General features: G+C 36.7%; 2 long non-coding RNA genes and 1 pseudogene across 2 annotated transcripts; 1 reads left to right on the top strand and 2 right to left on the bottom strand.

Moving 5' to 3' along the window:
* LOC131529976 (NACHT, LRR and PYD domains-containing protein 3-like) overlaps positions 1–6,465 on the bottom strand; it is a 540,773-nt pseudogene extending 534,308 nt beyond the window's left edge.
* A 6,082-nt stretch (positions 6,466–12,547) lies between these two features.
* On the bottom strand, positions 12,548–14,831 carry LOC131530007 (uncharacterized). The gene is made up of 3 exons (XR_009268289.1): positions 14,747–14,831; positions 13,436–13,513; positions 12,548–12,687 (listed from the first exon to the last, which is right to left on the bottom strand). It is a non-coding gene; the product is annotated as an uncharacterized LOC131530007 (long non-coding RNA).
* Positions 12,560–22,190, top strand: LOC131529997 (uncharacterized). The gene is made up of 9 exons (XR_009268269.1): positions 12,560–12,698; positions 14,381–14,901; positions 15,465–15,557; positions 15,833–15,950; positions 16,291–16,406; positions 16,873–17,068; positions 17,319–17,473; positions 18,179–18,381; positions 21,959–22,190. It is a non-coding gene; the product is annotated as an uncharacterized LOC131529997 (long non-coding RNA).
* Positions 22,191–27,183: the final 4,993 nt, after the last annotated feature.

The raw sequence follows: 27,183 nt of genomic DNA, 5'->3' as shown, positions 1-27,183 counted from the left end.
CAGAGCTCTTACTGGTCTGTAGTGTGTTAGCGAGGTCTGTCTGGTTCATCTTCCTCAGGATCAACAGTGTGATCTTCAGAAGCCCCTCTCTGACTCTGTTATGACCCTCGTCATCATGATGGTCTCTTTCAGAGCATTCTGGGTAATCTGGACTCAGTAGTTTCTTAAAGCTTTTCAACTCAGAGATGATTTTGTGCTCAAGCTCCTGAAATCATAGTGAATATTCAAACAATAAACCTCCATTCAGTCACAGAGAAAGTGAACCAAAGGATCAACACACAAGAGTCAAGCCTCAATTTCTTTTTTGTAGTTTAGTCAAAGGCATGAATAAACATCACTGAATTATATCACACCTGTTAATAACTTCCACTGTTTGCTCAAACATCAGCGTCTACAGATACTGAGGTTAAAAGAGGGAGTTTGACTGGATTGGCTGTTTGCTAGATTGATGTTCATCTTTGTGCAGCAGTCAGGTTACATATGGATTCAGCTTCTCTACTTTAGTGATCATTGATCTGCTTTATACTGGCCTACAAATTATCTGACGTGTAGGAAAGTAAACGCGACTATTACAGAGAGGATTTCACAGATTTCACTATTTCTTAATACTTTTACCCAGAGGCTTATGTCGGGATGGACACACACACGCACGCACGCACACACACACACACGCACGCACACACACACACGCGCACACACTCTCTCGCACACACACACACACACACACACACACACACACACACACACACACACACACACACACAAAACCAACCTTGAAAATGGAGTCTAAGTTCTTCTTTGCTGAATGTGATTCTGGTCCTTCATGTTTTTTACTGTAGTTAAACAAATATTGAATATTTATGTAAATATGTATTACTGTATTTAATACACATCAGTAAATGAATGAATATCTTATATATATTTCTTATACTGTAAACTAAACAACACCTCAGATCAGCAGATGAGTCTCCCGAGCTGAAATGCATTGGACGATCCATTGACCGGTCACTCTTCATGGACACACAGCTGGGTTCAGGAGATTCATTCTCACACAGACTGAAACACAACAATAATAAAAACTGTTTCTGAAAATCTCACACTGCTCCGACAGAAACACCTTTACTGTCTCAACCTCCCTTTAATGTTCATCTTTCGCTTGAGGAGTCTGTTGTGACTCGAGAGTTAAAAGATTAAAGTATTATTTGTCTGTATATAAAAGGAATCTGCCCCATGTGCCCTTTTCATTCATGCATTACAGAATAAAATAGAGCGATACACACATATAGATACAGACAGACACAGAAACATCCAGCAGCAACAGAGACACTGCTGACAATAACACACCTCACCTACAGTATATATGACACTCATAATATCTCACCTGGACTCAACAGAAGAGTCTTCCTCTCTGCAGAGATCTGAAGGATGTTTCCTCACAGACACATCGATGTGTTCAGCTAAACCTGATTCATCCCCCTGAATCTGACTATAAATTAAAATACTATTGTAGTATGCATTTATTGTTTCTGAACATTAAAAATGAAATATTTCACGTTCTCTCACCTCTTGACTGTCTTTATCTGTGTGTGATGTTCTTCAGAGAGATTCATTCTGGAGGCCATGGTTTCATCTAAAAGCAGATACAGATGTTGATCCTCAGAGTGAGTTATTAATCATCTCAGTAATAATTTTCAACTAGGGATGTGCCCGAAGCCGAATACTTTATTCGGAAAGGCACAGATAATGGCTTCAAAACGAATAACGGATTTATCTGAATAACAGAAAAAAATATTCGGCACACAATCACATGTTTGTTTGCTGGAACAGCACTGCATTAGTGAGGTCTGCGGTTGTTAAGATTTGTGCAATAATAATTGCTTTGATAGCGTTTGACACAGTTTCGTACAGAAACAGTTTAAATTATTATGGTGATCATTGCGTTTGTCTAATGAATGTGGTCTCCTCAGCAATAAACTATCCGCGCGCTCCTTGTTTGATTGCTGCTGTCAGCGCCGGAGAAGCAGTGTTGCCAGATATTGCTACAAAACAAACACAACCAATCTCCTGAAACATGCAGCAAAATAAGTTTAAATCTTGTATTTTGCAAATAGAAAACAGAATCTTCCCACTTTATTAATGCCCTAATTACTTTATTAACGCTGTTACATTAAGTATTAAAACAAGTCCAGCGACGCTTATAATAACTAGATCTGGCAACATGGCGGAGCGGAGGCTGCACTTCACTCCTGCGTTTCGCAGTTTCAAGTGAATGAGTGTAAAAACGCATTACATTTGCCCTTTTCGTGAATTGCATTACATTTAATTATACAAGACGAAGAAAAGCGATGTTTGATCAAGGCTTTTGGAGGGTCCAAATTATTTGTTGCGTCCTGTTGATAAAAAAAAAAAAAAAAACTCGTAAATGATCACAGACTCCGGCAACACATGATCTAAGTTACTTAAAGTTCAAGCAGCTTTATTGTCATCTGTTATGATAGGCTACTGAACACTTTCTTTACATTTCTATTTCTTTTTTTTTTTTCTACTAGTGCTCTTATTTAAGATTATGGATGCTTGTCTCTTGTCAAATTTGTACACAAAGTTTCACTGGAAAATAAGAAGAATAAAGTTATTTTTCTTTTTTGATAAAGTTTTAAATAGAAGATATTTACAGTTATAATTTTAATAAAAAAAATAACACTTTCTTTAGTTATACAAGGCATATTTGTTAAATGAAGACTACGAATCGAACAGATTTGCATTTAAAATGGTATTTTCATGTAATTTCACAAACTTCCGGGTTAAGCCACGCCCACTTCCGGATCTATCCGAATACAGATACAGATACAAATAATGGCTCCGCTGCACACCCCTAGTATCAACAGTCAGTCCTCAGTAATGACCTGCACACATGAAAAACTATTTCATCCTGACATTATTACTTTACTTTACTTTATTGGTTTATAGTAATGTGGACAACCTCTTTTAATGAAAAGAGCAGCTTTAGCCTCTACGGCTAATTTCCAGCTGTAGTCCCCAGCCAGTTGTTAATTGGCATACATCAATAAATACATTACAATCAGAGGTGGGTAGAGTACCAAAAAACTGTACTCAAGTAAAAGTAAAAGTACTTGAAGAAATATTTACTCAAGTAAAAGTAAAAGTAATAGTCTGAATAGTTACTTGAGTAAGAGTAAAAGTACCCATTTTAAATATACTCTAAAAGTATTAGTTACCCAAAAATGTACTCAAGTAAAAGTAAAAGTAATAGTCTGAATAGTTACTTGAGTAAGAGTAAAAAGTATCGGATAAAAACTACTCAAGTAGTTAGTTACTAGTTACTTTGGATCATATACTGAATATAGTCTATTTTTATTTAGATATATAGATATTTAGATACATTTTTATACACACACTGCTGTTCAAAATACCTTTAATTTTTTTTAATGTAATTTATTTCAGTGATGCAAATCAGAATTTTTATCAGCCTGATTTATTATCAATGCTGTTCTTTTTTAGCTTTCTATTCATAAAATATTCCTAAACAAAATGTCACAGGTTCCAAAAAATATTAAGCAGCAAAACTGTTCCCTGTTGAAAAAAACAGCATATGCTGGTATGGTATGTTTTGAAGCATGGGATGCTGGTTTGAACTGATTTAAGCTGGTCCTTTGCTGGTCCTAAGCTGGTCCGACCAGCACATGACCAGCACAAACCAGCATCCCAGCTTCAAAACATACCATACCAGCATATGCTGTTTTTTTGTTTTTGTTTTTTTCAACAACATTGGTAACAAAACAATATATTTGAATGATTTCTGAAGGATCATATTACACCAAAAACTGGAGTAACAGCTGATACAAATTCTGATTTGCATCACTGAGTTCAATTAAATTATATTTTAAAGTTGAATTATGTATTATAAATGTATATAACCTCTGACACGGAGAAGAGTGAAATCTCCTCACACGACCGCTAACGTTACAGAACATCTGAACATAACGAAACAAATGCACATTGACGGATCTTCTTCCGTCTGTTCTGCAAAATGTAAACAAATGTAGCCTTTATTTCTGCAAGCGTAAATATTGTGACAATTTCCATATTAATTGTGTCAAGGCAAGGCATTCCTCCTGGAACTAACGCGGGTTTGGCGGGTGTTTATTTCATACTCTGTCACAGCTTTTAATGAATCAATTATACATGTATTTAATGTGTAAGGTACATGTACAACAAACTGTAATGTCATAGTGGTATCGTGAACTGTAATCGAATCTATACCTGTGGAACCGACAGCACACGCGGTGTTCGTCTAATAAAGATCTTCATAGCTAGCAAACCATAACCTTTGCAGATTTGCTTTCAACTGACTGTTGATCCAGAGCCACGTCTTCAGCGCTCTTGATGTTACAACTCTGAGTGAGAACCGCTTCAGACGACTCAGCGCGTGCTGCAGGGAACTGAACGAATCATTCAAACTGATTCGCGAACCGATTCATTGGTCTGCCAACTGGTTTGATCAAGCCTTCGAACAGAATTGACTCAAAAGAATGAATCATTCGCGAACGGGCATCGCCCATTGTCCAGAAAAAAAAGTAGATGGCGCGCTTGGAATAAATTGAAGGATTTTTAACTTGTATGCATTAAGATAAAGTAACGAGAGGAGCGTCGCCCACAGTAACGAAGTAAAAGTACCGTTTTTTCACCAAAAATGTACTTGAGTAAGAGTAAAAGTACCCATTTTTAAATATACTCTAAAAGTATTAGTTACCCAAAAAATGTACTCAAGTAAATGTAACGAAGTAAATGTAACTCGTTACTACCCACCTCTGATTACAATTAAAACAAAAATTGTACTATTTACACAGAATCAAATTATTCACAAACTGCATAAATTCAGACAAGCACTGTGTTAAAATGAAAGTAAAGCTGGAATCTGATGATTTACAGACTCTGTGTTTTATCTCCTAATGTCTTTTTAAACTACTTTCAAAATATCTGATACTGCTGTTGTACTTCACTTTAAACCAGTCAGGATTGATTTTAACTATCAAAGATGATTGAGAAATCGTGATACTCACCGTGTTTTTCTCTCTTAATGTAGAGGAACTCAGACAGTTAGTCTGCCCCTGGACCAGGTTAGTTTCCCAGTTACCACAGTGACTGAGGTTGATCTATGTTAAATTTGCTTTATGAAACCATATCATTTGACAATGAGTCAGACTAACTGAAATAAGCCTGGCCTATTTGGTAAACTTGTTTTATGAAACAGGCATCGATGCGTGAGAAATCAGAAGACAAATTAATTTATGATTTGCTGTCTGTCTGAACCAAAGAAATAAATGCAATCACATTTGTTTTTTTCCCCATTGCATCGTATTACATCGAATCGCATTGTGTTGAATCGAATCGCATCACATCGCTAGCTTCTTCATACTGTATTAATGTAGGCCTATTGTATCGTTGGCTACTAGATGTGTATCGCATCGGCCTCAGTTATGAGATGCACATCCCTAGTCCTCAGTAATGACCTGCAGACATGAAAAACTATTTCATCCTGACATTATTTACACAGAATCTAATTATTCACAAACTGCATAAATTCAGACAAGCACTGTGTTAAATTAAAGTAAAGGTGGGATCTGACGATTTACAGACTCTGTGTTTTATCTTCTAATGTCTTTTAAACTACTTTCAAAATATCTGATACTGCTGTTGTACTTCACTTTAAACCAGTCAGGATCGATTTTGGCTATCAACAATGATTGAGAAATCGTGATACTCACCGTGTTTTTCTCTCTTAATGTACTTCACTCCCTCATATGACAACAGATCCTGCTGAAACAGTTTCACTTTCTCTGTCAAGCTCCTCTCTTACTCCCCCTACAGGAGTGGAATATATTAACAGTGTCAAGAATGCAGTTATTTTCTTTAGTAATGTGAGAAGCAATAATAATCTGGTTATAAGTTAAAACCATAACTTTTTCAAAGAGTTATATAAATCAAATCTATCAAAAAACAGGATATAAGTGTAGTAAAAAGGCTGCTGGTTTCTCTTTACAGATTCCCATCTGCTACTAACACTGTTTACAACATAACACAGACTTTACAGTGAACTACAACAAAATCCAAAGTAATTACCAGAAACAAGTTTATTTTAATACAGTGCCATTTTTAATACAGTCTCAACAGTCTCTCAGTGCAGCACCTACTTATAACTACAGTAAACAGTCCTTGCCAAAGTATCTGGAGCACATCCTCATGTTGTCTGTGATGTAATGAGAAAACCAGTCAGCTGACACGATTTTGAGCAGCAGTTCTGGTACATGTGGCTACAAAAATCAGCAAAATCATATGTGAGCACATGTATCTATTAGTCGTACCTAGACCAGAAACCCTTCTTTATTTTAAGGAGTTTAGGAGTAACTGATAAACTGAATTGAGGACTAAACTATATCATCTTATCTTCATCTGTTGCTGTCAGATATTGTAAGAAAAATGACTTTCGTGACTCGTAACTTATGCAAAATTCACATTTTCCTGAATCATGTTTCTCTATTCTGTGCAGTGTGAGAGATGTATGTCAGAACGTAAGTGTTTTTATTTATTTATTCCTGTTGCTCTAATAGTTAAAACCCATTTTCCACAAGTTTTCATTAAGGTCTTATTCTATAACATACTTTGGTTAAACTTTCTCAACTGTAGTGTACAACCCGAATTCCGGAAATGTTGGGATGTTTTTTTAAATTTGAATAAAATGAAAACTAAAAGACTTTCAAATCACATGAGCCAATATTTTATTCACAATAGAACATAGAGAACAGAACAAATTTTTAAACTGAGACATTTTACAATTTTATGCACAAAATGAGCTCATTTCAAATTCGATGCCTGCTACAGGTCTCAAAAAAGGTCTCAACAGTCAGTCCTCAGTAATGACCTGCGCACATGAAAAGTTTCATCCTGACATTATTTACACAGAATCAAATTATTCACAAACTGCATAAATTCAGACAAGCACTGTGTTAAACTGAAAGTAAAGCTGGAATCTGATGATTTACAGACTCTGTGTTTTATCTCCTAATGTCTTTTAAACTACTTTCAAAATATCTGATACTGCTGTTGTACTTCACTTTAAACCAGTCAGGATTGATTTTGACTATCAAAGATGATTGTAAAATCGTGATACTCACCGTGTTTTTCTCTCTTAATGTAGTTTAGAGTTTGTGTCTCTTAATATTGAATTGTATTCTTTATTATTTAAGGTTATAACCCCTGAATGTATTTTCCTCACAGGTGTACTCTGAGTGTTGTTTAACTGAATATATAAAGGCAGCTCTCTGTTTCATATCAAACTAATGTCTCTCTGTCAGCTTCATCACTTGCTCCTCTTCAGGATACGAGTGGGATATGGTGGGTAGCACATTGGGACGCAGGGTATGAATGCGATCCCGACTTCATCCGCAATGTTGACGTTATCATGTGACCTATGACGTTATAACAAGCGCAACAACTTAAAAGATACGAGCAACAGGTTTAATTCAGGTTTAAATCTGTAAATATTTTGATGTTTCTTGTTGAATTTAAGTCTTGTTTCATTCCTCAGGCTTATAAATAACAAAAACAACAACAACAAATTATGATCATGTGAAAATTTAACATTTAACCTTGTCATTGTGTTTTTTTTTTCTGTTTATGTATCCTCATACTTTGTGTTTTCCTTTTTTTTCTTTTTGTCATTATGATTGTTTATTTTTAAAGGTACAACCATCTTTCTGTGATCTTGTATGCAATTATTAGTTGTGCAATAAATAAAAAAAGAAAAAGATAAAAGGGACAGATGCACTAACACCTCAGCATCAGTAACTCGACAACCCTATAGTACTGTATTCAGCCTTTGCAGTGTTTGCAATGTCTGCATAACACAGATGTAGTGCAGCTGCTCGAAGATCTCGCTTTTGGAGAAGACTGTTGATTTTATACTGGAAAAATATACTTAAAAAAGATGATTACTCCAGAATGTATCACTGTAGCTATTACCAACACTACAATAATGATAAATGCTGACCAATAATTCATTATATTAATATTGCATATTATATATATATATATTTACTGAAAATTATGTTTTAGTAAAACAAGCTAAATGTAATTTGTTTTGTCATATGCTATAGGTATGCTTGAATATACACTAGACAAATGCAGCCAGAGTACATCTCAATTTTCATTCAAGCAATGAATTAATGTATACGTTAATGAAAAATAATAATATTTTATTTACTGACAACAACAGGAAACATTATTAAATGAGTAAAAGAATGAATAAAAGTAACAATCACAAACAAGTCAAGCCACCTTTATTTATATAGTGCTTTTAACAAAACACTCAGTTTTCAGTTAAAGGCATTTCATATCACATACAGTACATATAGAAGTCAACAACACATAAAACAAAGCTTTATTCAAACTTATTGTTCTAACAATCATGTATTTACAGGCGGTGAACCCACATCCTGCAGTCATCTCAACACAGCTGTCAGTTCTGCAGCTTTATTCTGATGAAGCAGCTGACCACCGCGTCCACCTTCACCTGTCCCTGCTGTCCATCACATCCCTCATCGCTGCTGTGAGACTGAATCTGATCATGGACGGGAAAGAGACATTGAGGCTGTCCTTGTCTGAGTGCATGGAGAGGATGAGGAAGACCATGATGACGCCCCCTGAGCCACACAATCTTGAAGCAGGAGAACATGTGCGGGACAATCTGGCTATCGCTGTGTGTGCTCCTAACATCTGTGTGCTGCTCTCCATGAGCACCACTACCTGTAAAACATTTAAACAGAGTAAAACTTGAACCTTTGAAGCTTCTGAAAATCAGGCTCCATCGACTGATGTATGAACAGAAACCAGCAGGACAAACTTAACTACAATCACATCCTCGTGTCTTTTGGTCTTTGCTCTGAGCTCACTGAGGATGTTTGCTGTGATAGACGGTGTTGACGGTTTTACCGGTGTGAAGTCGCAACACCGGTTATGTCACTAGCCCCCGCCGTCTTTAGATTTTTTTATAGTAATAAAAATGATTTAGTTCAGTTAGAGAACAAACACTACAGTACATTCAAAACTGAACGCGGCTGCTCAATGCAGCGTGCCGAACGACAGTCACATCACAGATCAGATTTCATTCATGCAGGGAACAGGGATTGTGTTCTGCAAATACTGGTAAATAATAATTTGCAGTAACTGTTATGATGTTGCGGCTGGTCAAGCGTTTGTGCTCGTTTCTGTATGATATAATTGTACATATTAAAATACTGATATGGTCTATAACTCTGCCCTGTATCTTTGTCTCTCATTGGCTGAAGGTCATCGTGATGTAGTTTTCAGTCAGAAATCATTGCACACAGCAGGATTGTGAATCCCTCAGATCGCGTCTTTGATAATTCACACTGCGTGATTGTCACTCGCGTGAATGAGCTCCGATTTGCCTCCGATGTCGGGCATTTGTCGGCGATTTATCAAAACCTGTCGGCGAGTGAAAAATCGGGCTAAAATCGTGCAGTGTGAACTCGGCATAAGTTGTGGCTTCACTTTACTCTGGAATTGCATCCCTCTGATCAGCATGTGGTACATTATATTAATATAATATATTAATATAGTTTCTTACAAACTCATGTGATTTGATAAAATACATAACGAAATTTAATCGCATATGGGTAATGGAAAAATTACTTCAAGCTACACATGACAATTAATGAGATGAATACAACACTTCTACTCGAATGTCACTGTTAATCACTATTGAGTGTTTGTAATAACTTCTGACTGCGATCCAATGTGGATTTTGGTCAAATGATGAGGCAGAAATATGTTATTAATAACATTCTAGAAGAATTTTATCTGGAAGATACACAGTTACAACTTCTGTGGGGCGTAAAGAAAAAGTAATGTAACTAGTAGTGTAACTAATTACTGTTGCCAAAAAGTAATAAGTAAAGTAACAATATTACTTAGTAATGTTGTAATGAGTAACTAGTAATGAGTAATATATTACATTCTTTGAGTAACTAACCCAACACTGATGGTTACCCTGTCCTTATCAGTCTTTAAGAAACCTCTCATTTCTCCTAATACTGGGAAGTTTAATAATGACTTGTTAAAGAATGATAGATTTTATCAACAGGTGTTGGCTCTCATTGAGGAGATTGAAAAGCTAGATATGTCTAATTTAAATAAATGGGAATGGTTTAAATTTAAGGTCAAACAAATAGCAACTGATTTAGGAAAAATTTTATCAGTGAGGAGAAAACAGAAACAAAGAGAACTGATTGGGGAAATAAATTTATTGGCAGTTAATCCACAAGAATCACCTGAAAATATAGCAACATTACAGTCATTGCAATCTCAACTAGATGAGTTGTGTTCAGAAAAAGCAAATGGAGCTTATATTCGTTCAAGAGCGCGGTGGATTGAAAAAGGAGGAAAAAGTTCATCATATTTTTTCGGCCTTGAAAAACAAAGACAAAGAAGAACATTTGTGAGCTTAAGATTAATGATATTATAACGGAGGATCCAAAAGTAATTCAGGATGAAATTTTGCTTTTCTATAATAACCTTTATAAATCTAATCATAAGAAAACTGACTGTGATTCTTTATTTGTGAATATAAGAGATAAAATACATAAACTGAATGAGGAAGACAAACATTTAATTGAGGATGAGTTGACTTTAGATGAAATTGAGGTAGCTCTAAAACAGATGAATAATGGTAAATCACCAGGTATAGATGGTTTAACTACAGAATTTGTAAAACATTTTTGGAAAGATATTCGGAAATTATTATATAATGCATTTTTAGAATGCATTCAAAAAGGAAGCGTATCACCTACTATGAAAACAGGATTAATAACCTTGCTACCCAAAGCCAAAACACAATTGATATCATTAGATAATTGGAGACCAATAACTTTGTTATGTACAGATTATAAATTACTTGCCCTAGTGTATGCCAATCGTCTTAAACTTGTACTTGGGAAACTTGTAGAGTATCAATCAGCATTCATTAAGGGAAGATATATTCAAAATCATATTAGACTAATCCTAGATATGATCGACTATGAATCACTGATGCAATCAGAAAGCCTTATTTTATTTATAGATTTTTTTAAAGCATTCGATACGGTTGAGCATGAATTCATATTTACAACACTTCGAATGTTTGGGTTCGGGGAAGGGTTTTGCAAGGTTATTAAAATGGTGCTATGTATTGCGAGATTTTGGGGAACAACCTCCTTCCCTCAGTTAGAGCATTGAAGATGGGTCGAGGCTGGGTCTTCCAACATGACAATGACCCGAAGCACACAGCCAGGATAACCAAGGAGTGTCTCTGTAAGAAGCATATCAAGGTTCTGGCGTGGCCGAGCCAGTCTCCAGACCTAAACCCAATAGAGAATCTTTGGAGGGAGCTCAAACTCCGTGTTTCTCAGCGACAGGCCAGAAACCTGACTGATCTAGAGAAGATCTGTGTGGAGGAGTGGGCCAAAATCCCTCCTGCAGTGTGTGCAAACCTGGTGAAAAACTACAGGAAACGTTTGACCTCTGTAATTGCAAACAAAGGCTACTGTACCAAATATTAACATTGATTTTCTCAGGTGTTCAAATACTTATTTGCAGCTGTATCATACAAATAAATAGTTAAAAAATCATACATTGTGATTTCTGGATTTTTTTTTTTTAGATTATGTCTCTCACAGTGGACATGCACCTACGATGACAATTTCAGACCCCTCCATGATTTCTAAGTGGGAGAACTTGCAAAATAGCAGAGTGTTCAAATACTTATTTTCCTCACTGTATATATTAAAGTTATAAGTGAGCATGGGTGCCTCTCGGTGGATTGTTTTGGCATTACACCTCTTTATCTCACAGGGGTCCTCGAAAGCCGGAGACCCTTTTCTTTTCTATATTTTATCTTTTATTTAACATAATAACCGCGATATGTAGTCGTAAATAAATAGTAAATCAAAGAATAATGAATTGAATAATGAAAAGAAAGCATGAAGACAAAAGTATAAAGAAGAATCGCAGCAGGTTTGCATGCGTGTTTACTCATTTATTTAAAAGGTGGAAAATAACAATAAACGAGATTTAAATGAATGAGAAATGTATTTTCAAAATGTAATTTTGTAAAGATGATCAAGAAACACCATACAGAAATAAATACATTTAAATAAATAAAATATGGTGCAGTATGCATGATGGCAGTCAAAGAGATCTACATTTGTCTTCTTTACTATAACAAATTATATCCATATTGTATGCATAAAATATCAACCCATTACTATTAAAACAACACAATGTATAGATAATATATAATATAATAACATAATTATTTAACATGAATACCTTTTGCTTCTGACAAAATTTTCCATATCGACACAAAAAAAACTTGCTGTCTACACAATTACAAAAAAAGACAGGCAATCGTTTATTTTTATTATTTGTTCAACAAAAATCACAGGTGTAATCAATATCTAAATGTCATCTCTCTAACACACTCATTCACTCTCTCCAGGAGATCATGGTCTACTTCAAGTGCTGCTGCTCGCAGCCAGAGATGCTTTAATCCTGTGATGGGCTGAATACAGCAAACCAGTATCTTACCAGAGAAGTGTTGATGGATGATGACTGTAATGGAGGTAAAGACGATTACAGTCAGTGACACATGAATCATAACTTACATTATTAGACATAATGTACAATAAATAATAAATAATCACCCTAAAAGACAATAAATAATCACCCTAGTAATGATTACTAGTAAAAGCTAAGTGTAGTTTAAGTTATATCAGCTGAAGAATAACTTGGCATGGAGCACTGCATTATTGTGTTATTAGCTCTAGACGATGACATCTTCTCTCGATCATCGTGGGTCACCCACAACTTCACTGTAATGTGTCAGTAATAACAATATAGCTTTGCCTAAAGTTACTGCACATAAAGTTTCCTTTAAATCTGGGACGAGGAACCCCAGACGCATGTTACGTGCCTTTTAACTGTCATACAGGAAATCTACACGCTCTGCAGGAGACCCGCCACAGACCTCTAAAAGAGAGTTTTTAGGACACGGCAAGCTTCAGCTACAGGTTACATCTGAATTATTTTACATTTGTAGGAATTTACTGTGTAAATGTTGGACCGAATCAAACTAGAACACTGTAATTGATTGTTGAGAGTTTAAAATATTCCAGTATCAAAAAAGACATTAAAAAAGTACATAAACCTTTCAGTGGCACGATAGTAGAAGACATTACCAAGTACTTAACAGAAATATGTCTGATTTCATAAATTGTTCAGTTTTGGGTTAAAAACAAGCATGCAGTGATAGCCGAACATGTTTTTATTCTTGTATGTAGTGTTTTACAGTCACACACACCCCGGTCGAATGCTCCTGTCGTCCAGTGTGGAGCTTCACTCACGGCACCCTCAGCAGAACTCAATCCTCAACAGCAATCTGGTGAATCAAAGTGATGAATTTAAGTTTAGATCTAAAATCCACGCGTGATTAAAGAAAAACCCCTTATTAGACAAAACTGGCAGTGCAGTAAATGGACTAAGAACACAATTTAGTAAAGATTAAGGCTAGTTTGATACTGAATCATGAAATGGTGTTTATTCTAAATATTGATCCATTGACTTTTAATTGTCCTCATTTAAATTATTCCTTACAGCTTTATTTCATATTTTCTTTACAGAAAAAAAATATGGAGAGGCTCACCGATATTTTGACGTCTGCTGAGCCTCAGACAAGCTGTGTTGAATTTAATTAATAATATTGCTTGTAATCTATTGCCACAATTTTATTGAGTAAATATAGTGGTTTACTTTTTACAGTATATTTTCTTTACAGATATTCAGCATATTTTGACGTCTTATCCTTCTGCTGAGCCTCAGAAAAGCTCTGCGTCATCACGGTCTTTTCGGCAGCAGAAAGCCTCAGAGCGCTGGAAAGAAGCGAGACCACACCACCTGAAATGTCTTCTTGCAAAAGAGGCTGTTGGTCAGCCATTGTGTTGGCTTTGCCACGAGCCTGCTGTTATTAGGTTGGTTTTCATGTTTAGTGCCCTGCTTTATAGGCTGAGCTGCATGTGTTTTGGGGGACACTCAGATGAAAACCACATTTATGGGAAAAGTAAATCTAGGACCTTCTTGCTGTAAGGTGACAGCACTAAACACTGAGCCACTATTCAGTCCACAATAACATCAAACCTAGTGTCTAACTAAACTTGTAATAGCTTAAATTGAGTGTGTTATACTTTATATGAGTTATTCGCCTGAAATAATACATTATAATATTGTTTTATTTTCTCCCCTGGTGCAGAGAGTGTCTTCCCGAGGAGTGCTTCTGTGGAGACTGTGATGTACTGCATCACAAAAAACAGCCGCTCCACAACAGAGAATGTGTGATTCATGGGTTTTCTGAAGCCATTCCTCCAACCTCATGCGTCATTAAAGGGCGAGATGGATATTGCATCCATGAGCAAGGTATGTTCTCATGAAAGCCTCATTTTGCTGTTCATGTGTCTGCAGCCAGTTACAGATCATCTAAATCAGTGGGTTTCTCTCTTTTTGCCAGCTTACAATAACTCTACTAGAGCGATGCGCAATCATATTCAATACAGGCACCTGTGCGTTAGCTTGGAGGCAGCCAAAGCCAGCAAATGTCAATAATGTCATACACTACAACCTGCCGCTGGGTCCGCGATCCCATCCGCGCCGTCTATTCCTCTAAGACCCACTTCGGTGATGGTGCGGGATTTCCAGGCTCTTTTCGCCTCTAGTCCGTCTTTCGCCAGACCACGTTAACATGTTAAATTCACTGAACAAATGCGCATGCTCTGAGTAAGTAAACCGAGCATTGTTTTGTTTTTAGACAATATAGCCAACATGAAGTACATTTTCAAAAGCCGTTTTAATGCTATTCCTTGATAAACTTTCCTATTGTTTTTGACTTGTGTTTTAATATGTTGGCTAATGTTATATGAAAATGAAGAATTCTGTCAGTCTATTCTCCATTTCTGCATTGCTCCAGCTGATCTGAATAAATAAACTATGCACTGGTTTATGTTGAGTTATGCTCTTCCTTATTTTCTGTTTAACGACCGCCTAAAATTAAATGATGATAGTGAGGCAAGCATAAGGCATAATCGTGACCTATTTTTAGCAGATTTCATTGAGGGATTTGACAGTGTGATGCAAAGATTAAGTATTTCAAGTGTATGGCTGTTATATAGACACTTCTTTTGCCATTTTTTGGGGGTTTCTAGCTTTTAGACTAGTCGACTAGTCTGATACAAAACGTCCGTTTAAACGACAGTCAAATTAGTCGTAGTGCACATCCCTAATATTTATATATATATATTTTTTAGATTAAGCATCATAACCTTATTATTTGCTTTAAACAGCACGGGTAGACATGCTTACATTGCATGTAATGGGGTGGAACCCCAAAAAAACGTCTCTCTCTACATCAGTCACTTTCAACAAGATATGTGAAGGTAAGTCTCCTATTAATTGTTTTGTGTATCCTTTTGTTGTATGCTTTCCTGTAGCTCAAATAGTAGAGCATGGCGCTAGCAACGCCAAGATCATGGGTTCGATTCCCAGGGAAAGCAAGAGCTGATAAAATGTAAAAACTGTAACTTGAATGCAATGTAAGTCGCTTTGGATAAAAGCGTCTGCTAAATGCATAAATGTAAATGTAAATGTTGTGTGCACTTGGCCTGTTTTTAATCATACTAAGTCCTGATTATTGTATAACACTGTTCATCAGACTTGTCAGAGACTCCAGGATGAAACGGCAAGGCTAGCTGAACTGAAAACAGAGTTACTTTGCACAGATGAAGTGGTGGCACAGTGGCTTTCTGATGTGAAGGAATGGGCTGCTGGCGGTAAGCATGACCAGATCAAAGAAACAGCAAATATCCTTTTCCAATGCTATCTGAAATGTTAAGTTTGATAGTAAAGAGCAGCTAAAGGTAATAGGCTGATCATCTATGGATTACAGCAAACTACATGTCACCATCAGATGTTTGGCCACATTTATTATGTTGGGTATTTCAGTTTCCCTGCAGGAAGTGCACATACCAAGTTCAGTGAAGTATTAAAAGAAATATCAGTGAAATGTTAATGAAGGATTAAAAGGGGATTTATATACAAATACAAATTCAAACACTGAAACGGTTCTGTGTTGTTTTAACAGTGAATTTGCTTTCACCATTACTTCTACAGAGACACCAAATACATCTCATGGCAGTCAAGGCACCGCACACAGAGGACTTCAGCAGTCGATCGAGGGCTTTACCTCAGTGTGAGGCAGCGGAAGCAAACCCTTTACAGTCAGAATGGTATAACTACAGAATATAATAGGTTGATATATTCAAGCTACTGTATGCATCATACTCCAAAAAATACATGTTAAATGTACAAGATTGTAGACTGCACCCAGCTCCCCTCACCTCTCCCTTTGCAAGCTGTAGTAGAGCTACTGTGACCGACGAGAGAAAGTGAGTGGTCCTATCTCGAGCCAGTGTTTGTTTGTCCATTGTGGTCTACCGTAGGAACATGGTGGTCTCTGTGGAAGGGGACCATATTTAGTTTCCAAAGTAATTAAAGCACAGCAATTCTTGTTTTCAGGAAGGTGCGTATCCCCTAAATGTTACACACTGGACCTTTGGGTTATCTGTTTGTAAATCTAAATTAAAATTTTCAATTACTGCAGCTTTGCTTGAATTTGTTTTTGGGTGCATTATATCTTTCCTTATTGAACAGTGCTGTTACAAACCTCTACACCTGTACCTCCTGTCTTTCTAGACAGCAGCAAGCTTCGCCACCGCCTTCGAAGGAAGCTGGCAGAAGACAAAAAGCTCCTTCTTCAGGAGACAGAGAAATACAGTGGTCTTGTACTCGACTCTGCCACTAACACTGATGTAGCTGTGGTGGAGCGTTCCCTGACTGGAGAGAGCACTGTGTCTCAAATATGGCCGTGGGAGGTTCAAGGCAGTGGGACGTCAGTTTCCAGATGCTTCACAAGAATTTATTTACAGTTCTGCTATATAGAGTACACTGAACTAAGACATGCATGTAACATATTGAGTGTTGTAATGTAGTGTTCATTTAGTTAATGGGCACATTTTCAGTTTTCTTATGTATCAATTTGATTTAAAAAAGTACATGTTTGTAGCTACAAAACATTGCAATGCTATTATGCTCATGTATAGATTGTCTCATGTATTCTTATAATTGTTGTTGATTCTTAGCAAACATTTCAATCAAGAAACAACTGCATGACCAAGTGATGTTGACAATGCGACTGCAAGAGGAAAACAGCATTATGGTGTTGAGATGGATGGCACAACACTGCACATGGTTGCAGAGCCTGCAGTGGTTCTGAAGAAGAAGATAGCTGAGGAGGGTAAGATGAATAAAAACCCTGTCCATTTAAAGTATGAATTTCAAATAAATAAAACATCAGTCACAGAACTTGGATGGAGTCGAGCAGTTATTGCTCTGTATGTTATGGTCATTTGGCTCGCACATAATAAAAAGGGGACTATAGTTGTTCACTACGGTAACAAGTCAGTAAGGCTTTAAAGTGTGTCACATTTGCTTGAGAGATTTGTTGTACTGTGGCTGTTACATGAAAACTGAAATTAACACAATTATTTTGAACATTATAATTTGTGTCCTGATGTGTAACACGAGGTTAGCATAACATCAAGATTAAGCTTATTATTATCTCCTCCAGTCAACATAGAAAATCTAGCTGGTCAGCATCATCAAACACCTTTTTCTTGATGTAACTTCTTGAATGCTACACAAGGTGTTACTTTAGCACAACTGTAGTGAAGAAGAAAGATGTTAGCTGTTAGACATTGGCTGCAACACAAAACTCTTTTCTGCTGCTTTGGGCCTCGCTGCATAAAGTCTCCTCAGTGAGCCGTCAGAGTTTATTCTGAAGATAGCAGGTAGTGTGACAATGATACACTTAAAAATGCCAACCATCCTGGTATGTAGATCTGAATGGGTGAAATCTTTTTACTCCATTGAAGTTCTTTGGCCTCATGAAGCAGTGTTAATATGTAGTTTGTCCTTAATGTTATCTCTTTTGTATTTTGAGATGTAGACAAGGGGAAGGAGGGACTTTGCTGTCTCTTAAGAAGACGACTGTCAGAGGTGTCAGAAAGGCTGCAAGTGCTCCTCCAACCGTACAAGACTGCTTTAGGCCCCGAGGCCTCTGCTCTTCTACATGTTGAAGCAGAAGATCAAAGTGGCCTCAGTAGTCCAGATACCAGTGAGGATGAAGAAGAAAACACAATTTAGGTAATTAATTTATTCATGTGTATGTTTGTTTGTTCTCAAAAATAGACCGGGGGTGTTCCATCGAGGTGGATAAAGGAAAAGCCTCCCACTGAGCAAAGACACGTCCAAAACACGTCCACTGAGGAGCCAGAATGAAAGTTTTTGCGACGTCTGTTTTATACGTTAATTCTAGTCATAGTGAAGGCAGTGTGCAGAAGTACTGCTTTAAAATTGTAAATAATAAATTAATACCTATCCCCTTAGTTGTACCTCTCCAAGACATATAGGTCTGCAAAGACATTTTAGTAGCCTTATTTGCAATTGGAAATACGTGATGATTTATTAAAAAGTCAGAAATAAAAGGACAGAAATAAAAAAAATAGTTTGAAATGAGAAGAGATTACTTTTTAACCATCTTTATAAAATCTTTATAACCATTTGATAAAACAAAATTCTAATAGTTAAATTCAACTCTCAAGTGAACAACAACAAAAATCCCCCAAGACATATTTGGTCTGAAATGGTGAGGGGGTGTAAAGTCCCCTAAACTGGAAATAAACACAAATATCTTGAAAAAGCCCTTAGTTATTTTCCACCCCTGTATGCCCTCCACCTCCCTTCCTCCCGGTGCATGCTTGAGATGTTCTGCTGCATGATGCTTTATTGTAGCCTCTGTAGCTCCTTTGTCCCATTTCATGACTGCAGCTGCAAGAGTTGAACAAAAACAAAAATTACAAATATGTAAAGAAAACCAGTGTACATTACATTGCAGTATGCATGTTCTTTTAGTATTGATATGTGAAAACATTAATATTTGTTTATACTTTTTATAATTCCTCCTGTCAAGAAATCAGTTTTGTTACTTCTCAGAGAAATTAAAAATGTAAATGTACAAAGTACATCCTGAAGATCCTCCGGTAAATGTATAATAGGGTTTGAAATTAACATTAACGACCATCAAGCCGGAAAGATAAACCGACTGAATGTGTGAAAGACATATGACAACATTTATAGGATGCATCGAGGAGGAGCACAAACTACACTCAGTGGCCAAGTGATTATAAGGATTATGATTATATATTTTCATTTGTTATTTTTTCATTAAAATGAAGTTGTCCAAAATGATTGACCGGAAAAAATCCAATGTGGTAGATAAAGATTTATATTTTATTATATATATTTATTGTCAATTAAATAATACAAACAAAAATTTAAATAAATGAATCACTTCAAATAGACAAATTAATAGGTACATTTAATATATATATATATATACAGTGAGGAAAATAAGTATTTGAACACCCTGCTATTTTGCAAGTTCTCCCACTTAGAAATCATGGAGGGGTCTGAAATTGTCATCGTAGGTGCATGTCCACTGTGAGAGACATAATCTAAAAAAAAAAATCCAGAAATCACAATGTATGATTTTTTAACTCTTTATTTGTACGATACAGCTGCAAATAAGTATTTGAACACCTGTCTATCAGCTAGAATTCTGACCCTCAAAGACCTGTTAGTCTGCCTTTAAAATGTCCACCTCCACTCCATTTATTATCCTAAATTAGATGCACCTGTTTGAGGTCGTTAGCTGCATAAAGACACCTGTCCACCCCATACAATCAGTAAGAATCCAACTACTAACATGGCCAAGACCAAAGAGCTGTCCAAAGACACTAGAGACAAAATTGTACACCTCCACAAGACTGGAAAGGGCTATGGGGAAATTGCCAAGCAGCTTGGTGAAAAAAGGTCCACTGTTGGAGCAATCATTAGAAAATGGAAGAAGCTAAACATGACTGTCAATCTCCCTCGGACTGGGGCTCCATGCAAGATCTCACCTCGTGGGGTCTCAATGATCCTAAGAAAGGTGAGAAATCAGCCCAGAACTACACGGGAGGAGCTGGTCAATGACCTGAAAAGAGCTGGGACCACCGTCTCCAAGGTTACTGTTGGTAATACACTAAGACGTCATGGTTTGAAATCATGCATGGCACGGAAGGTTCCCCTGCTTAAACCAGCACATGTCCAGGCCCAACTTAAGTTTGCCAATGACCATTTGGATGATCCAGAGGAGTCATGGGAGAAAGCCATGTGGTCAGATGAGACCAAAATAGAACTTTTGGTCATAATTCCACTAAACGTGTTTGGAGGAAGAAGAATAATGAGTACCATCCCAAGAACACCATCCCTACTGTGAAGCATGGGGTGGTAGCATCATGCTTTGGGGTGTTTTTCTGCACATGGGACAGGGCGACTGCACTGTATTAAGGAGAGGATGACCGGGGCCATGTATTGCCAGATTTTGGGGAACAACCTCCTTCCCTCAGTTAGAGCATTGAAGATGGGTCGAGGCTGGGTCTTCCAACATGACAATGACCAAGCACACAGCCAGGATAACCAAGGAGTGGCTCTGTAAGAAGCATATCAAGGTTCTGGCGTGGCCTAGCCAGTCTCCAGACCTAAACCCAATAGAGAATCTTTGGAGGGAGCTCAAACTCAGAAACCTGACTGATCTAGAGAAGATCTGTGTGGAGGAGTGGGCCAAAATCCCTCCTGCAGTGTGTGCAAACCTGGTGAAAAACTACAGGAAACGTTTGACCTCTGTAATTGCAAACAAAGGCTACTGTACCAAATATTAACATTGATTTTCTCAGGTGTTCAAATACTTATTTGCAGATGTATCATACAAATAAATAGTTAAAAAATCATACATTGTGATTTCTGGATTTTTTTTTTTAGATTATGTCTCTCACAGTGGACATGCACCTACGATGACAATTTCAGACCCCTCCATGATTTCTAAGTGGGAGAACTTGCAAAATAGCAGGGTGTTCAAATACTTATTTTCCTCACTGTATATATATATATAAAGGTAAAGGCTTTCTGCTTGAACAGAAACTTACCTCTTTAAGCCTTGTGCTTCAACCTGAAAGAGATAAAGAAGAATATTCATTACAAAACTATATAAAATTATATCTTTATTGGATCAAATGAGAATATGTCGCTCTGAAATTAAATATACAGATCCGATTCATTTCAAGATTACTTACGCTGCTAAGTGTTTTATATTTTAACTGGCGCCAAACCCAATAAGTTAAGTTACTCTCCTGGTAAACACTTAAAGCGCCTTAAAATTTCTTAGTTAATATTACTTAACCAATAATATGCATAAAAAAATTGGGTTAATTTTCAGTCTTCTGTCCGACTATATGACACAATGATTGATTATCCAGACATTATTCATTATCATTATCCAAGCGTTTATGTGATACTAACAAGGTATTACGTAATATTAACCATGGAAATTTTAAACTGCAAATTGTGTGTCCACGGTCGCAAAGTCTCATGGAAGGTTAACCCCAATTGGTTATGATCATATTTAGAGTAAAAATATTGTTCAAAACATGCTGAAACCAAGACATCGGGTCGAGATATTTGTGTTAATGTGATGGGTCTGGAAAGCCTGCGCAAAATACCACCGTTTTTAAAAAGTATTTTCAGATATTGATCGGCATCTGATGTCATCTAAACTTAACTGGAAAACACATCAAATTGTTTGTTTTTACTCACCTGTTTGCTTTATTCAAATTGTGTTCAGATTGATGGCAGTGTCAGCGTCTCGATCGATCGTACATCTGCAGGAACTTTTTCAGTTGATTTTACATCTGACGTCATTGACGTGGCGATTCTGAATCAATTTCGATACGCTGCTGGATAAGAGTCCGACGAAATTAAATATTTGCCAATTCTGTGCATTTTCTGTTTTTTGGGGGTTTTTTTGTTTACATTTTGAAAGCTTAACATGTCCTCTGCAAATACAAATTGAGATCTTTGATCTCTTGTGATTGATAGAACGTTAAAGTTAACACCCATTTTATGGGCATTAATTTATATCATTTTGGCTTCATAAGACTTCAAACAACCATTCTTAAAAAAAGTGAAAATAGACTAAAATTGTTCATGACCTTATTTGATGCTGGAATGATGGAACTGGCTATAAGTCTGACTGTATGAAAACACCTACATTAAAATATTTGACATTTTTGGGACAAGACCAGGTACATTTTGGTCCAAATATTATTCACAACATTGGCCTACATGTTGCAGCATAACACATCTGCTTGGTTTGCCTTCTGGCTACGCCAGCTTATGCCATGGGTCTTAGTGAAATAAACAATTACATAGTAATTAGGGTTGCACAGTTTTGGGAATATTCAAGTGCACTCCATGGGAATTAATGAAGGGTACTGATGTAGAACTAAAGCAAACATTATCACTGTGATTTAAACATTTTACAGTGATAATTTAGAAAGAGAGAAAGAGAAAGACCTTTATTGTTAGGTATGTTTACACATACGATGAATATGTTTTGGTGACAGAAGCTTCCACACTACAAAGAGAATGACAGTGACAAGACACAGATAATAAAAATAATAAAAAATAAGTAAATAGGAAATTACAATATATACAAAAAATGTTTAAAGCATAAAAGAAAAAAAAGAAATAATATACAATATACAAAAAATTAAGATAGATGGTGTCTGTGTGCACAGGTATGTTAAGTACAATGCAAGGAAATGTAAATATTGTGTGTTAAATAAATAAATGAATGTATAACTAGTGTATTAGACGTTTATTGTAAAGTTAACTGTTCATGAGATGGATTGACTGGGAAGAAACTGTTCCTGTGCTGGTCGTTCTGGTGCTCAGAGCTCTGTAGCGTCGACCAGACGGCAGCAGTTCAGAGAGGGAGCGTGCTGGATGTGAGGGGTGCAGAGTGATTTTGCCAGCCCTTTTGCTCACTCTGGATAAGTACAGGTCTAGGAGAGTGGGCCAGTGATTCGCTCAGCAGTCCGGACTATCCTCTGTAGTCTCCTAAGGTCAGATTTGGTAGCAGATAGTTATAGAAGTGCAGAGGACAGATTCGGCGACTGCAGCGTAGAACTGTATCAGCAGCTCCTGTGGCAGGTTGAACTTCCTCAGATGACGAAGGAAGTATAGCCACTGCTGGGCCTTTTTCACAATGGAGTCAATGTGAATGTCCCACTTCAGGTCCTGAGAGATGGTGGTACCCAGGAGCCTGAATGACTCCACTGTCGTTACAGTGCTGTCCATGATGGAGAGTGAGTGGAGTTTCTCCTGAAGTCCACGATCATCTCCACTATTTTGAGCGTGTTCAGCTCTAGGTTGTTGTGACTGCACCAGACAGCCAGCTTTTCGAACTCCTGTTGGTAAACAGACTTGTCACAGTCCTGAATGAGGCTGAGTGTGATGTTATCTGTCAACTTCAATGATTGGTAATTGTTTAAATTAATATGATACTTTTGACACGTCTCTTTTCTTAAAAGTTGTTGAAATGTGAAGTTCATCATTTTATAAAACTTTGTTTTTGTGAAAATCTTGTCTCTGAACTGTAAATCATGCTTTTCACAGTAAAACATGCTTTTTTTTCATTCACTCATGGTATTCATTTTATTTGTGCAGGTCTTAAAAAGCTCTTTAAAAGTCTTACATTTGGTTTTAAAAATCCTGCAGATACTCTGCTATAAGCACATTGTACATTACACTTACATTAAGTACTTGTATAATGGATTATAATGGAAAAATTGTGTTATAATCTTACTTTATGTTGCATGTTATTAGTTGACAAATAACTTGATTCCCTGTTCTGCTGGTGCTTTTCAAGTGAACTTAAGCACATGGTCCAGTGTTAATAAATACAGCCTCATGGCTTGTTTTACCAATATGCATACTCACGATGTGGTGTATTTTCACTGGAAATTGTTGTGAACGGCAAGAAATAAAGTATTTCAAAGATGAGCATTTTATGTTTTCAATTAATTCCCAGCGATATCCTCTGCGTGATTGCACAGATACTATTTGAACTGAACTGATCTGATCTGGATGATATCACTGAATCAGTGATGAACTGTCTTTAACTGATAATTGAGTGTTTACTATTGTCCTTTTGCATTTTGACACACTATTTCCATATTTAATACTGTAAAGCTGCTTTGACACAATCTGAATTTTTAAAAGCACCATATAAATAAGGGTGACTTAACTTTTCCATACATTGTTGTTTAAAAATAAAATGTGATTTCATGGTTGATACAAGGTAATAGCTGGAGGGAAAAGGAAAGAGATATAAATTAAACATATTTATATGTGGAATCTTGTTTCATTTGACATCACACAGCATTATTAATTCATAACTTTATGGCATGTCTTTTTACTTATCTTCAAACAATCTGATCTTGCTTGTAATTAAACTTGAGATATAGAAGTAATGTGTATAGTAAGGTAGATATGCATGTTAATGCATGCAAATTTTTATTAGTATTTGTACATTTAATGCATGTATTTTAGCAGAAATGTTTTTGTAACCTTGGCCAGATCTGTGCCTTGCCACAATTCTGTCTCTGAGCTCTTCAGGCAGTTCCTTTGACCTCATGATTCTCATTTGCTCTGACATGCACTGTGAGCTGTAAGGTCTTATATAGACAGGTGTGTGGCTTTCCTAATCAAGTTCAATCAGTATAATCAAACACAGCTGGACTCAAATGAAGGTGTAGAACCATCTCAAGGATGATCAGAAGAAATGGACAGCACCTGAGTTAAATATATGAGTGTCACAGCAAAGGGTCTGAATACTTAGGACCATGTGATATTTCAGTTTTTCTTTTTAATAAATCTGCAAAAATGTCAACAATTCTGTTTTTCTGTCAATATGGGGTGCTGTGTGTACATTAATGAGGAAAAAATGAACTTAAATGATTTTAGCAAATGGCTGCAATATAACAAAGAGTGAAAAATGTAAGGGGGTCTGAATACTTTCCGAACCCACTGTATATATTTTACGACATAAAATGAATGCTGATTGAATGTGCAATTTTTTATAACCTGCCCCCCACAAAAAACACTCGCATACATATGATATTTTTAATGATATGCACTGATCACAGAACCCTTGCACAGTTGAACAACTGCATCATTTCACTATGTCTTGCTGGATAACTCTGTGTATGTGACAAATTATCTTTGTATTCTTCTATATTAATGGAAAGATCACATAATGATTGTCAATGTTTGTTTGTCATGTTTTACAGCATTCTACATATTTTCAGTCCAAGCCTGATGCAGAGCAGTTCTGCCGGGATGAGGGTCCCTGCTGCAGCTTCACCAGTAAAGAAAATTACTCGTTACAGTTCACTTGGAGGACCACATAAGCCATGAAGGGGTGCGTGGAGGTATGTGGGAGCATTTCTCTAGATATTGATTGATTCTTGGGGTTTAAAATCATAAATATACTTGTGTGTAGAATGATGAGGTAAATACTATTTATTGAACACATATGCCCCCCAACACACATGTATTCTCTATTTTTAACAGGAGCGCCAAGAGGGCATACAGTGTAAGTTTGTAAGGGACATTGGTCCAGCGGGGTGCTGGATACAGAGTCACCGTGAGTTATTCTGTGGGGAGGTGACAGGGCCTGCCTTTCTCCAGATGGACAGTAAAACTCAACTGAATGTCATTAAAGACTACCTGGAGGGAGAATCAGATGAAGCAAGAGATGTCTTCTTATTCATCTTTGAGTATCCGGAGGAGCTGGACACATTCATATCAAACTGTCTTGATGAACAAGGCCTGAAAGTCCATGCCATGTTCTGTGAATAATCTGTCAAGGCAAGGAATCTCTCAATGTATCTTATGTATGTATGTTGTATTGGGTAGGGGCGTGGTTTCTGACGTAACACTTTGATGTGGGCGGGGTTGTATTGGGTAGGGGCGTGGCTTCTGATGTCACACTTGGATGTGGGCGGGGTTGGATGTCCACCGCAGGATGCAGCGAGCCCTACTTGAGAAGAGCTGCTGCTTTTGAATAGTTTGTGTTTGCTGTTTAATAATCATTTGAAACTTAGCAAACTGGCAGCTCCAGTAATAATGAAAAAATTATCTTGAATTCTGTCATGGAAACTATGTATAAACCTCCATTAAACTATTTAATAATCAATAAAAAAAACGTATTCCTGTATGATATTATGCTGTACCCATTCTGCTCGACAAATGCAAATATTCCCTGAAAACATCCAGTAGAGCTTATTGGTGTAGACGTTTGCACATGTTTTTATGTTTTATGTTTTTATATGTTTTTATGAATGATCTACGCTGTTTGGCTGTACTGCAGAAATATTAAGTGCTAACAACAGCGATTTTAGTTAGAATCAATTAGCAAATGTGTTTTTTTTGTGTCCGTACGTTTTTTGGTGGCGGCATCTCTGAGTACTTCGGGCAGAACAGAGCTGTGTAATAGTGGCTCACGAATGGGGAACAAATTATTAATTCGTGGCCATGAATAGCCTCACCTATGAGAAATATTAATTATGTTTCTGTGTGATGAACGTAAATAGTGGTCCTCAATCTCAACAGGTGGGTTGCACGTTAAATGAAGTCAGATATTATTGCACTTTTCACTGTACACGAAGCAGACTTACTTAAACAATGAGCAGTTTTAGCTGGGCGATGCTGATAAAAATGATCCACTGTTTGAGATTTAGCTGTTTTGTATCATGTATATTTATATGTAGCCTATATTCTTTATTTTAGGATCGGTGGATAAGCAAATTATATGATATGATGATAATTCACTGTAGTTCAGTAAGACATAGGACAAACCCGCAAATGGTTTTATTTTAAAGAACAACTGCGGTGACAAATAAGACAATAATACCGAATAGCCCATCAGCGTGAACTGGGGTTTTATGTGTGGATAATGGGAATAAAAACCTTGCTGAAACAATATTTTTATTTTTATTTATT

Source organism: Onychostoma macrolepis, chromosome 22, assembly GCF_012432095.1.
Source record: "Onychostoma macrolepis isolate SWU-2019 chromosome 22, ASM1243209v1, whole genome shotgun sequence".
Taxonomy (NCBI): domain Eukaryota; kingdom Metazoa; phylum Chordata; class Actinopteri; order Cypriniformes; family Cyprinidae; genus Onychostoma; species Onychostoma macrolepis.
Note: the sequence above shows the minus strand (reverse complement) of the source record. Positions and strands in the feature narration are given on the sequence as shown.